We start from the raw sequence: 13,711 nt of genomic DNA, 5'->3' as shown, positions 1-13,711 counted from the left end.
TGAGCAGACAGCAAGCATCGCATGTATCAGCCTCAGAAGAACAGGAATTTGTCCGTCGAAAGGAAAGAGAAAATTCGCTGCGGCTGCAGATCAGTTACAGCAAAGTGAGTGAGGAATAGAACGTGGGCAGTAAAAGGGAGCTTGTTTCAGAGGGTCCGACTCAAAGCTCAGGCAGCATGTGCAGAGTCGTGGAGATGCAGAGCATGGCGGGGAGAATAAATAATGCTCCGACACCTGCCGGGTGGAATCCGGGGATAAGCCAGCAGACAGGTAGGGCTGAGGGAGGCAAGCCTGGTATCTGTTCACAACTCGGAGAAGGGTTGTGAGAACCCTCGTGGCTGTGAAAAGTACTTCTCATATTTAAAAAGGAGTTTGGAGGAGACCTGGGGGGCTCAGTCGGTCAAGCATCGCTCTCTTGGTCTCAGTCCAGGTCATGAGCTCGTGGTCTGTGACACTGAGCCCCAAGTCGATCTCTGTGTTGAGAGTGTGGAGCCTGCTTGGGATTCTCTGTCTCCTTCTCTACCTGCCCCTCCACTGCTCGCTCTCTCGCTTTCTCAAAATTAAATAAATATACATTTAAAAAAGCTTTTAAAAAGCAGTTTCATGAGTGTACTCTAGATTAGAGTGCACATTGGAAGTTTCACTTCCTCTCCTCCTCACCCTCTTCTCTTCCTCTTCCTCCTTTTCTCCTTTTCCTTCTTCTCACAGCCGTGAGATAGCAGTTAAATGGTCGTCACCTGCTGCATAACATTATTCAAAATGACCTTTCCAATTTCAACAATTTGAATTAAATGACTGAATTAAATGTGTGACAATAAATAATAACATATACTACAATAAGATATTAATAGTTTTACTAGTATAGTTAATATATTGTATCTAATATACAATAATAAAATAATTAATTAATAATTAATTTAGTTGAATTAATTCACATTGAATTAAGATGAGATGTCTTCTCCTCCACCCTTCCTTTGTACCTGACAAAGATGCCAACCCAAATATGACTATGTTTATTTGGAAGTGTATTATTGTGAGAATCTTGTGGTACTTGGGAAATGGCATGGTAATACCATAGACCTTTTACTATAAGGTTAAAATGTATGCTATACACACTAAGGAGACCATTAAAATAACAAATTAGATATAAATGTTATATCCAGAACCCTAAAAAAATAAAAAATAAAATAAATAAAAATTATATCCAATGAGCCACCATAAGAGATGAAGTGGAATTATAAAAAGTACCCCATTCAAAAGAAGGCAGGGGAAAAAAGGAGAAATTAAAAGAAACATAAGACAAACAGAAAATAGAGGATTGTTAGCTTAAACTTTACCAAGTCAGTATTCATACTACATGTAAATGCTCTAAACTCCCAAATTAAAAGATAGAGATTGTCACATTAGATAAAAAACTGAGGCTCAAACTTATTCTGCATTTGAAAAAAATGCACTTTAAAAATAGTCACTCAAGGGGCGCCCTGGTGGCTCAGTCAGTTAAGCATCCGGCTTTGTCTCAGGTCATGATCTCATGGCTTGTGAGTTCGAGCCCTGTGTTGGGCTCTGTGCTGACAGCTCAGAGTCTGGAGCCTGCTTCAGATTCTGTCTTTGTCTCTGCCCCTCCCCTGCTCTCATTCTCTATCTCTCTCCTCTCCCTCTCACTCTCAAAAATGAATAAACATTAAAATACATTTTTAATGGTAACATGAAAAAGTTAAAACTATTGAAATACATTATGCTAAAACTAATAGAAGTAAAACTAGAGTAACTGAGTAAACATCACATGAAATAGAGCAAAGAATACCAAAGATAGAGTCATTTCATGAAAGACTCATGTCATTAGAGTATATAATAATTATTGGGGTGCCTGGCTGGTTCAGTCAGTAGAGCACGTGACTCTTGATCTTGAGGTTGTAAATAGAACCTTTACAAAAAAGAGTGTATAATAATTTCAAAAGTTTATACACATACCATTAGAGATTATAAATACACAAGAGGCACAAATCACATACTGATAAAGGACATGTATGCAGAATGTCTAAGAAACTTATACTCAGTAATCAGAAACCAAACAACTCAATACAAAAAAAATAGGCAAAAAAGTATTTAAACACAAACTGCACCAAATAAGGTATATATGAATGACAAATGAGCACATGAAAAGATGCCCCACATCACTAGTCACCTGGAAAAGTAAAACCACAATATGAATGCTACTACATACCAATCTCCATAGCTAAAATGCCAAAGACTGATAACGTCAAGTGCTGGTGAGGACGTGGAGGAACTGGAACTTCCATACACTGCTGTTGGGGATGTAAAGCCATATAACCAGTTTGGAACAGCATCAGTACGTTTCTGGAAAATGGGAATGTAGGTTTCTCATATGATCCGACCATTCCACTCCTCTAGATTTGCCCGAGAGAAATGAAAGCCGAGATCCACACAGAGACTTGCAGATGAATATTCATGGCAGCCTTACTTGTGATAGACCCAAACTGGAAACCACCCAAATGTCCCTCAAAAGGTGAATGGACAAACACTTGGCAGTGCATCTGTACCAGGAAACGCTGCCCGGCAATCACAAAGGGTGAACGGGACACACACCACCACACAGGCGACTCTCATTGTAACTATGCTGGGAAGGAAGATGGACAAAAATAGTACAAGATGTATGATCCTATTTATGTACGTCTTTAGAAAATACACACTCATCCATAGTGACAAAGCCATGCAAGGGAGCATGAGGGTACTTTGAGGGCTGGTGGATGTGCTTGTGATTACGATCGTTTTGACAGTTTCATGGGCGCCCACACACGTTGGAACTTATCAGATTATACGCTGAATATATACAGCTTAATAATAGTTTTACCTAAGAAAAGCTGTTTCAAAAAGAAAGGAGAAACATTAATTATGGGGCTTTGGAAGAGGCTCTGTGCGGTGAAGAGTCGAATGCTCAAGCTTTCGTGGCTTCACAGTAAATATTCTTCTTTACATCAGTCTCTCTCACTAGAGTTCTTTAAAGATGCAAGCCTGTATCCTTGTGCCTGGTAGGGTGACTGTCACATGACAGTTGGTCAGTTAATACTTTTAACTGACTAATTGACCCGATAAATCTAGGCTTAGTCCCCAGTGGTCTCCAAGGTCATGAGACAATGCCAGGTGGACAGCAAATGCAGGGTTGTGAACAGACCAGACGATTCACTGAGTATATGCTTGGTCAAGGAAGCAGAGTCATTATGATGTGATAAACCATCATATGTAACAAAGGACTTGTTTTAGATATTTAACCTCAGGCAGCTGTAGGAGCTGGGGGACACTCAGTGGGCAACTGTTCCCCTGAGTTCTGGTGCTGCAGCTTGAAGTCAGCAGAGCGGACAGGACAGGGAATGGAGTGGGGGAAGACAGGACGTACTGAGCCAGCCTAGGTGGGAAGCCCCACAAGGGCAGGCAGGAATCTTTCCCCTTCTTGCCGCCACCAATCCTCCAGCTTTAATGAGGCGGATGTCCTTCAGAAGAAACTCACCCTGTAGCCGTACAGAAAAAAAGAAAGGTGATAAAGATGGTCTTAATCACACGTTGATTTTGGTTGCAATTGCAAAGTTGTGAAAAATGCTCTCATCCATCACAAGGTCTATCTTACTACTGCCTGGCATGTGTCTTCTACGCCACTCCTTTTCTTGTCACTGACCATTCTCAGCTCTTCCAGACAGAGGCAGACTCGACGGCTCCCTGGAAAGCACCAGGCACACTGTAGTGATTTTGCAAATTTTTATATGCTGTGTAGCAATGCTTACAGTCCTGTGGGGCTAGAACTACGTCTTTTTATTTCCGGTATTTATTTAGAAGGTGAAAGCTTAGAGACACTTTTTGTCTGACTGATTGGCTAAAGCTTCTAAAACGTCTAGCTGGGTTTACAGAGCAACCTTCCTTCCTATTGTCATTTGAGCAATTGCCAAATTTAGTTTGACTTCCTTATCTATGGAGCCAATGGGATTTATTTAAGGTAATATAGGGAGTTTTCTAGATCAATATTGCTAAGCATTCATTATCAAGAATCCCCTGAACACCACCTGCAAGTCTGAACTGTTGATTTGAGGAAGCTAATTGGTTTCTTCCAAGTGCCTTGAATTAATACTGACACTTTCCAAGTGAAGCTCCAACCTTAGTAGTTCACAGAGGTTTATGAGCTCATTACATGACATCAAATAAGTATACTGCATTCAAGGTCATTTAGAAAAGTGAAGGGGTGTAACAAAAAGAGCCAGACATTCAAAATGACCAGATCATGGAGAATTCTCCTCTGACAACAGGTTTTATTTTTTTTAAATCATATTGAAGGTATAATGAAAACCCCAGTTGGAAAGGACTGAAGATCACTGAAAGACATATTCTTTATACTGAAGTGTCATCAAAATAGTTTTCATCACACTAAATGTATAATTTTCATTATACATATAAGGGCCTGAAATACAATACAAAACAGTGATTAGGTGCTATCAGGAACCTGATCAGATTTAAGAAGGACTCAGTTCTTCAGCTTGGTAAGGAAAATGGGTGGTGTTTGGTCTTATTTTAAACCATAAACTGTAACTTTATAAATCCTTTTCCTTCCTCATTTACTCCAAGTACTAAAAATAAAGCTTTATTCTTTTGGTAAAGAGTGCTGAAGACAAAAAAAAAAATATTTTTAAGCAATGTGACTTCTGTAGAAAGTCAATAGTTGGTCCTACCTGGAACCACAGAGCTTACTCCTGAGATTCCTGAATTCTGTACTGAGAATGTTCTAGGTAATAGTAGCTGAATCTCAAGAGCTTCAGAACTAAAAAGAAGACACAAAATACCCCGAGAAGACTATTTCTCAGCATGACTGAATCAGCACAATGTGTTAGGTCTGGAATAAAAGGGGTTTTTGTTGATTTTTTGGTACAGAGGCTCTATCAAATTCTTCGGGAACATAATCTTTCTCGAGCCGATGTTAAAATTCAAGGCGGTTGCTTGGGAAACGGTGAAAGAGGAAAAGATTTCTTCACCAGCCACTTCTACAGAACATGATCATGGCAATGAACTCACACGCCACTTCTGCATCCTGAGGTGTCCAGGATGGCCTCAAGTCCATGTTCAGGGCAGCTGTGGGATGGGCAGAACCCATCTTGGTGTTGCAGGGCATGAACCCGCCTCTTCATTCTCTGCCCAGACTGTGAAAGATGACTCTGATAGGACCAGAGTCAAGGTGAAGCATGTGAATGCTTTCTGTAAAATAAAAAAGAAAGCAGGAAGAGAAATCAACATATTAAATACAGGCAATTAATCACGAGTGAAAAAAGTAATCCTGTAAGTAAAATGTTATGGGGAGTTGTTTTAAAGTTTTTATTGTGAAATATAATGTACTTATGTACAAAGTAAAGAGAATGACAAAACATATCTGCATGTACCCAGACCCCAGCTTCAAAAACTACCCACCCAGGGGCACCTGGGGGGCTCAGTCGGTTGAGCATCCGACTTCAGCTCAGGTCATGATCTCATGGTTTGTGAGTTTAAGCCCCGCATTGGGCTCTGCACTCACAGTGTAGAGCCTGCTTGCGATTCTCTGTCTCTCTCTCTGTCTTTCTGCCCTTCCCTTACTTACTCTCTCTCTGTCTCCCTTTCTCTCTCTCTCTTTCTCAAGATAAATAGATAGACTTTAGCAATTACAAGAAAACTGTCAGCCCAAAGTTAGTTTGGTTATGTTCCTAACGCATTCACTCCCCCTCCCTCGTTATTTTGAAAACAAAAATTCTAGACATCACATCATTTAATTTTTTAATATTTCAGTATGTATCTCTAAAATGTATGAAAGCTTATTTAAATGAAAAGATCACCATATCATTATCACATCTAAAAATTAATTTATTATGTGACCAAATATCCAGTTAGTGTACAAGCTTCTAATTATCTCAGAAATGTCCCATTTTTTTTAATGGTTTGTTTGACTCGGGATCCAAATAAGACTCACAACTGTCACTGGTTGATAAATCACTTCAGCATTTTGTCATATATTGGTTCCCCTCCATCTTTTAGTTTTTCCTTGTAAACTATATTTTGAAAAAACTAAGTCATGTGCCTCCTAATGGTTTTCCTAGTCTGAGGCATAACCTAATATTTCAGAAAAATTTTCATTGCCATTGAATGAATATTTTTGAGAGATTCTTTCCATCCTATTGGACAATTTCAATTCTTTGGTTTTCCTTCAGTTTTGAGGGATGTGGAGACAGATTTGCCTAATTTCTCAAGAGGAGAAGTATCATGCTCAATTTGCATCAGGGATTATGACAGACATAATGCTGTGTTGTTACTCAATCTCATCTCATGACCAAGAAGACACCTCCTGTGTGTTTTCTGTGATCCTCCTGCCACATATAGAAAATGACAGAAGCCTGCACCTTGGAAGACAGCCGACATGATCCACATCAGTCTGGGATATCAGTGAAACATGGAACTTTGGGTCACACCCACTGAGATTTCAGGTCCATCACCATAGCATGATCTAACTTCATCTATCCCAACCAGAATTTCAGGACCCAGATGTAAATGTAGGCACACCTCATTTTATTGCACTTGGCTTTATTGTGCTCTGCCGATGTGTTTTTCACACATGGAAGGTTTGTGGCAACCTTGAGCTGAGCAAGTTTACCAACAGTCTTCTCATTTTGTGTCTTGGTGTCACATTTTAGTAATTCTCACAATATTTAAAGCTTTTTCATCATTCTTGCATTTGTTACAGTGATCTGTGATCAGTGGTTATGACTCTCTAAAAGCTTAAGGGATGGTTTGCATTTTTTAGCAATAAAGCATTTTTTAGTTGAGGTGTGTATGTTGCTTTTGTGGACATAATGCTGTTGTGCACCTAACAGACTACAATATAGTGTAAACATAACTTTTATATGCACTGGGAAACAACAAAATTCATTCAACTTGTTTTATTGTGGTATTTCCTTTATCGCAGTGGTCCGAAATTGGAATATCTGTGAGGTGTGCAGTACATCACTTGCAGTCTCGCTGAGAACACTACAAAACCCCAGTCTAGGTGGTGGTCCATCTTTCATAATACATTTACTTATTTATTCACACATTCATTAAATAAGTGAATCAAAACAGATTTTGAAATTGGGCAATATAGATAGGCTATAAGGTTGCACTTTTTTTAAGAAAATAGTGAAGTACTTAGGTACTTTCAGTCATATTTCCTTTAAAACCTACATATTTAGGGCCACCTGGGTGGTTCAGTTGGTTGGGCTTCTGACTTTGGCTCAAGTTACTATCTCACTGCTCGTTTGTTCGAGTGCCATGTCAAATAAACATTAAAAAGAAAGTCTACATATTTATTTGATGTAAGTATATAGAAAGGAAATAAAAGGAGTTCTGAAAAGAGAGGCCACCACTCTTTTGGCTGATATCAAATCAGCAAAGAAGAATACAGCTTATCTCAATGTTTGATTTGAGTGTAATTATTTGTCTGCATTGAGAGGACTTTTCAGTCACATAGTCTCTTCGCTGACACAGACAGCTAAACACAACTTTTCATTATACAAGTTCTTCCCCGAATCAGAAAAAAGTTACAGAACCCACTTTGGTGGTTTGAGAGGCAACAGGGTGACACACCCTTATGACCCACAGCCATTTGTCATCTCTAAAGGAATTGTCTGGGACAGGTAGCATTCTCTCTGGGGCCACCATTAAAGGCAGTCCCCCTGCCTGCCAGGAGCCCATCCCCACAGGAGCCCACAGATATAGATCCCGATATCATTGAACTAAAACCTGTTTCCAGTCTGTCTCATTGGTTAAGTAGGTAAGCCATAGAGCTTGAAGGAGAACATGCTTGTTAGCCCAACGATACAGTATAGAATCACAGAAATTGAGCAATGGGAGAGCGTAAGATGGAGAGCTGAATCCTTTTTTGCACAGATGAAGGAATGAAGTCATAAAAAACTCAAGAAGTCTACACAAAGATACAACCCAGGCAGCCCAGGCCACTGCAGCTCTAGGCCCAATTTTCTGAGTCCTGATTCTGAGTCCTTTTTGTCGACCTTTGAATGGAACACTCTCTGAACACAATTTGCATATCCGAAGGAAACTGACTTATTACAAATCTGATGTCGATACTTATGGGACTTGGAATATGCGTTCTAGTCACTAATGAACAAGAGAAACCATCTTTTTTTTTTAACATTTATTTATTATTGACAGACAGAGAGACAGAGCATGAGCGGGGCAGGGGCAGAGAAGGGGGAGACACAGAATCTGAAGCAGGCTCCAGGCTCTGAGCTAGCTGTCAGCACAGATCCTGACATGGGGTTTCAACCCACAAACCTCAAGGTCATGACTTGAGCCAAAGTCAGACGCTTAACCAACTGAGACTCCCAGGTGCCCCTAACCATCTTTTTTTTTTTTTAATGCAGAATAACCTAATGAGAGAGAGAGATTATTAAAATATACATTGGATTTTGAAGATTTGATTCAAGTCTCATCTCAACTGCTTTCTACCTTTCTGACTTTGGCTAAATTACTGACATGAACCTCAGTTTCCTCGCTTATAAAATGGGGTATTAACAAACCCCTGCAGAATTCCTGGGGCAGCTCTTGGCCCTTAGCTCTAAGCAGGCCTACCAAACAGTACAGTCCAAACTGTATACCAGAATCAAGGTCCCGTGCATGTTGGTGCTGCTAAAGGTCTTACAAAATCTCAGTTTAAGATCTTGGGACTCACATAGTGCTATTTTATCATCTGTTTCAACTTTAAATTTTGTGCCTCCTGGAAAGCAGTCTGGCAAAACTCTATTTATTAAACCACTGGTGTAAATAAAATTTCCATCGAAATCTATACTGTATATTTCCTAGAAACACAAGTCAACAAAACCCTTTCTTGCTCTCATGCCAATTTAATTGCCGAGGCTCACTAGCTCTACAATTCCATTTTAAACCTGCTTGCCTCAAGGTGGCAAGAAGCATATAGACCTCGATTTGTTTAGGCTATTTGCAAGAGGAAATACAGCCAGTCACCACGCATGTTCTGTTGATGGGGTATGTGGCTGAGTATTCGGAAAACAGAAAGACTTCAAATGGTGGAGCATCGAGCATCCCCCTGGTATGATGAAATGTGAGACAAATTTGACACAGAACTCAAAAACTAACAAAAACCAACACCATTGTATGGACACAGGCACTTGGCCAAAGGGGCTCAGGAAGGACACCCACCATAAACTCTCTCTCTGACCCTACTCATTTAATCCTCACTTTCACTCTATACAGGCAAACATGTATTTGTTAGACAGAAATAAAAATGCAAAGCTACAAAATAGATTTCATCCCCTACTAAAATAAACTCTATATGCATGGGGCCCTAAGACGTAAATCTTATAGCATTGTAAAATGCTAAGGGAACATGCATTTCCTCTTTGAGAACAACACAAGTTTAGCTTTGTTTATTATGCAGAGTTTAGACATGCAATCACATGTGCAACTCTGAAGAATATAAGGGATACATGTTAGAGGCACATCGAACAAAGGCACCAGTTTAAAATACCATTAGCTTCTTGCAGAATATGTTTTGCTTTAATACTTTTAAATTTTGAAAGGTAAAATGAATCTGGACCGAAAAGAGCTTCAGTGAAAACACTTTCTCAGAATGTTTTTGTTTATTTGTGTGTTTGTGCTTCAGCTTTTGTTGTTGATTGATTGTGTATGTGGGGATGAGGGGGTGGGGGCGGGGGTGTGGAAGGTGGCGGGAAAGACACTTGTTTCCTAGGACTACTGAGTTTGACCCGTACTTGAAAGTGCTAAGGCAAACTGAGAAAACTCAAAATGTGTCCAACCACTTGACTTTCCAGGTCAGCTATCAAACCAAATAGTATGGGATTACATCAAAGAGCATATTAGAGATGCCTGAGTTAAGGGAAGAAAATGTGTGTAGCATTCCTCAGTGCTGTGATGGGGCATGAACTATATAAGGAAGCTATCATCACCACTGACAGATGCTTATTATGTAAGGCACTGAATGCCCTATAAAGAAAACGAATACCAATGAAGTCAAAGTGTAAGCAACCCAAGGCCTGAGACCGGAGTTAGCCTGGACTTTCCTGCCCATTTCCACACAGATAAAAATCCACGTCTATAATGAAACTGAACATCCACCTTGGCACATAACTCCAGAACAAAACATGTGAGCACAAATACTTGAAATTGCTCAGAGGGAGAAAGTCAAAAGTGCGTTGTGCAATTTGACTCTTTGGAATGTCAGTGTGATGCATGAATCACCTGAGAGGCTTTGCCTCAGTCCATTTAAAGACATTATTCAAAGGAACTCTGTCTACACATCACTGCCCAAAAAGGAGACTTTTCTCTTTCAGAATTCAGTGACACCCTCAGCTGATTTCTCAGCCGCAGGTGTCGGGAGTACTGACTATGAGGTAATCTACCATGTGCTCAGCCTTCGTGGGCTATGAAACTTCTACTCTAGGAAACTACAGGTTTGGGAAGAACGTGTTACAAAGGGCAGAAATCCTGGATGCTAGGTTGTGCCAAACCACTTCCCAGACAGGTGACTTTGAGCAAGTACCTTAATCTCCCTGAGCTCTCATTTCCTTCTTTGTTAAGGAGTGCCCAAGCTTTTCTTCACACTGGAGTTAAATGACAATGAAAAGAAAATAATGAGTGTAACATCTGATGAAGCCTCATGTGCAGAGACGTTATAATAAGGACTATCATATTTTATTATAATAGAAGCAGAAGCTTTTGAAGTTTATTCTGAATAAACTTTTAGTTGACGATATAGGAGTAAATAAACTCCAAGAAAATGTGTAGGGCCAATCAGGAAGAGGCAAAAGAAAGAACAGTGACAAAGACTAATACTTAGGAAGAAGGCCTGCCTATGACCAAGCAAAGGAGAGCAAGCAGGGACGCCAGCAGTGATGCTAATAGGCGCGTCTGGCCACAGAAGACACAGACCCAGAGAAGCAGTCACAGACATCATGCAAATAAGGGCAAGTAGGAAAACCACAAAGAAACTGAAATCTTGAGGTATGATCATGAGGAAGGCACAGCTCTGTTTCTATTAACTGAGTTTTCTCCTGATCGTGGGCCACATGTCCTGCTTCTCCATCTGTCTAGTAATTTCAGCTGAACACTTGACATCTTCCATATTGTTCAGCATCTAGATTCCTGCCTTTCTGTCAGAGCACTGGGCTTTGTTCTGAAAACTTGTTAATTTATTTGAACATCAGCTTGACCCTTACAATTCTCTGATGGGTTGTTTTCATGCTCTGTTAGAATAGATTTGGGGTAAGGCTACTTTAGTCCTACTTTTGTAGTATACCCTCTCTAGAAGCTCTGCTGGGTGTTTAAGAAGTTCTTTCCACTCAAGCTAGATGGGAGGCACATGTCTACGTGAACCACAGTAGGTTGTTTGTTTGTTTGTTTGTTTGTTTGCTTTTCAGCTTGCGCTCCCCTGGTAGTTACCTTTCCTTGGTAGCTGTTCTTCACTTTACTATTACTTCAGAATGTTCAGACCAAGGACATTCACAGGAGACTCTGGATTTCTTTCTCTGTGTGGCCTCTTGCTCTTAAGTACTCTGCCTCACCCCAAATTCCAAATGTGCATTCCCTGTGAAGTCACCTTTGAATCAGAAATGTCAACCTGCCTGAATTCTGATCCCTATCACCTTATCTAAGTGAGGCCCCATGCTCTGCATGGGATCCCCCTTCTTGGTCCAAAATCCAGAAGGGCCAGCCAGGCAGGAAGCCAAGGCATCAAAGAATCACCTCATTCATGCCTTTCCTGTCGTGGCTTATGTTCCCATACTTTCTTTTGTCTGATATTTGCAAACTATATATTTTATACTGTATTTCTAGCTGTCGGTTGCTAGAGGGCTCGTCCAATACCAGCTGCTACACTTGGCCTAAGTCAGAAGTCCCATAATGGCTCCAGAGAAAGTATGTTCAGTAATTGCAAACAGTACTGAGTTTTCAGAGGATTGGGGCACAAATGGAAGAAAGGAATGAGTCAGTACATATAAGAGACTAACAAAGAAGCAGAAGACAGAGTCATGATTTGAGAAGATGCATTAATCTTCCTTAATTACTGTTTGGTTATCTATGAACTTAATGCAGACAGTATTCCTTAGAGTTAATGTTTGCAAATACTTAAAATAGTGCTAGCCTCATCTGCTTTTATATAGGTTTCTGAATACGAAACGTAAGAAGATTCAAGGTCAGCAATGCTTATCATGACTGTAACAAGATACGGGGTATTTTCTCTTTAATGGTCTTCTCCCCACTCAGATCATAAGCTCTATTTGGTAAGAACTGTGTCATCCACTTTGCTAACTCCTGTCTCTCTACCCATTAACATAATGCCCACAACACTGGCCCATAACAGGAACTCAAAATCTGATGGATGGATAAATGAAGGAGTTAATAAACCTTGTAGGATTGAGCCCCTACCTGTGGGATCGGAGTCCATCTCCCAGGAGACAGTGTCAGAATTGAGCTAATGTAAGGAGGACACCCAGTGTCAGCCGCAGAGTTGGAGAACTGACTGGTACGGGGAAAAGGTTACTCACATCTGCTCACAGAACTGTTCAGTCTGAGCAGTAGAGAAGAGAAAAAAGGACAGGAGTATTTTCCATATAATAATCTTCAAAAATAGAAGGATGGAAGGAATCTGTAGGAGAGGCCACTGCAGAAATCAGTCTTCTCAGTGTGCTTAATTTTGTATATTTGACAGAAAGCTCACATACATATTTGACATAACCTTAAGGAAAATTAATGTCAGACAGGTGATTTTCAAAAATCAAAAGCACATAAAAACAATGACCCTGTTTATCAAATTAATGGTATATCCACCTGGAGAGGAAAAAATTCTGAGTAGCTTTAAAGAATATTAATTATCTGTACTTCTCCAGTGGTTTAGATGCTAAAACAGCACTGGGGGAAAATATTATACTCTTTTCAATAATTATATTGTTAGTGACTTTATTGAGGTAGCCATTCTGACACAATACTGTCACACTGTGTGTATAATGAGGAACTGGTAGAAGATAAATCAAATGAGCAATTATGTTGTCATTGAAAATGGGAATTTTCAATGTGGAAAAAGATACAGAATTAAAGCTGTTGAGATGAGTCAGATTCTGTAGTCCTGAACATAATTTGCTATTATCAATCAGCATGAACTCACATTATATTTGATCATTATGAGTGTGTGTGTGTGTGTGTGTTCAGCTCTGACCTCTGAAAATGTCTAGAAATAGTGACTAATCCAGTCATGATTAGCACCCTAGCACCAAGACTATGGTCTCTAAATACTACTTCCCACTAAAAGGAAGGAACCAGGAATCCTTGGTGAAATGACTGCTTCCGGCTTGAGGAAGAAAATGTTCAAGATACGTCTGCAACATCCAGTCATTCGAGAAAGCAAGAAGCTAGCAAAGACCACTGGAACTCAGGAGCCACTTTCAAGAGACTTCTATTAGCCAACGATAGATAAATTTAAGATTAATAAATACAATAAACTGAAGTACATCAAAGATGCTAATTTATGTGTTTATAATAATACTTAAAACTCATAAATCATATTTAGAACATACTAGGAAAACAACTCATTGTTTTGAAAACTAATAAATAGTAAGATGCAATCAAGCACATATAATATTTTCTGATAGAATTCTACGTCAGG

General features: G+C 39.8%; 1 long non-coding RNA gene across 1 annotated transcript; it reads left to right on the top strand.

The window, feature by feature from the left end:
* Nucleotides 1-3,337: 3,337 nt before the first annotated feature.
* Nucleotides 3,338-13,499, top strand: LOC115290434. The gene is made up of 3 exons (XR_003908083.1): nt 3,338-3,553; nt 4,933-5,334; nt 13,358-13,499. It is a non-coding gene; the product is annotated as an uncharacterized LOC115290434 (long non-coding RNA).
* The last annotated feature ends 212 nt before the right edge of the window (nt 13,500-13,711 follow it).

Source organism: Suricata suricatta, chromosome 4 (genome assembly GCF_006229205.1).
Source record: "Suricata suricatta isolate VVHF042 chromosome 4, meerkat_22Aug2017_6uvM2_HiC, whole genome shotgun sequence".
NCBI classification, from domain to species: domain Eukaryota; kingdom Metazoa; phylum Chordata; class Mammalia; order Carnivora; family Herpestidae; genus Suricata; species Suricata suricatta.
The sequence above is the reverse complement of the archived record's forward strand: the minus strand, read 5'-3'. Positions and strand labels throughout refer to the sequence as shown.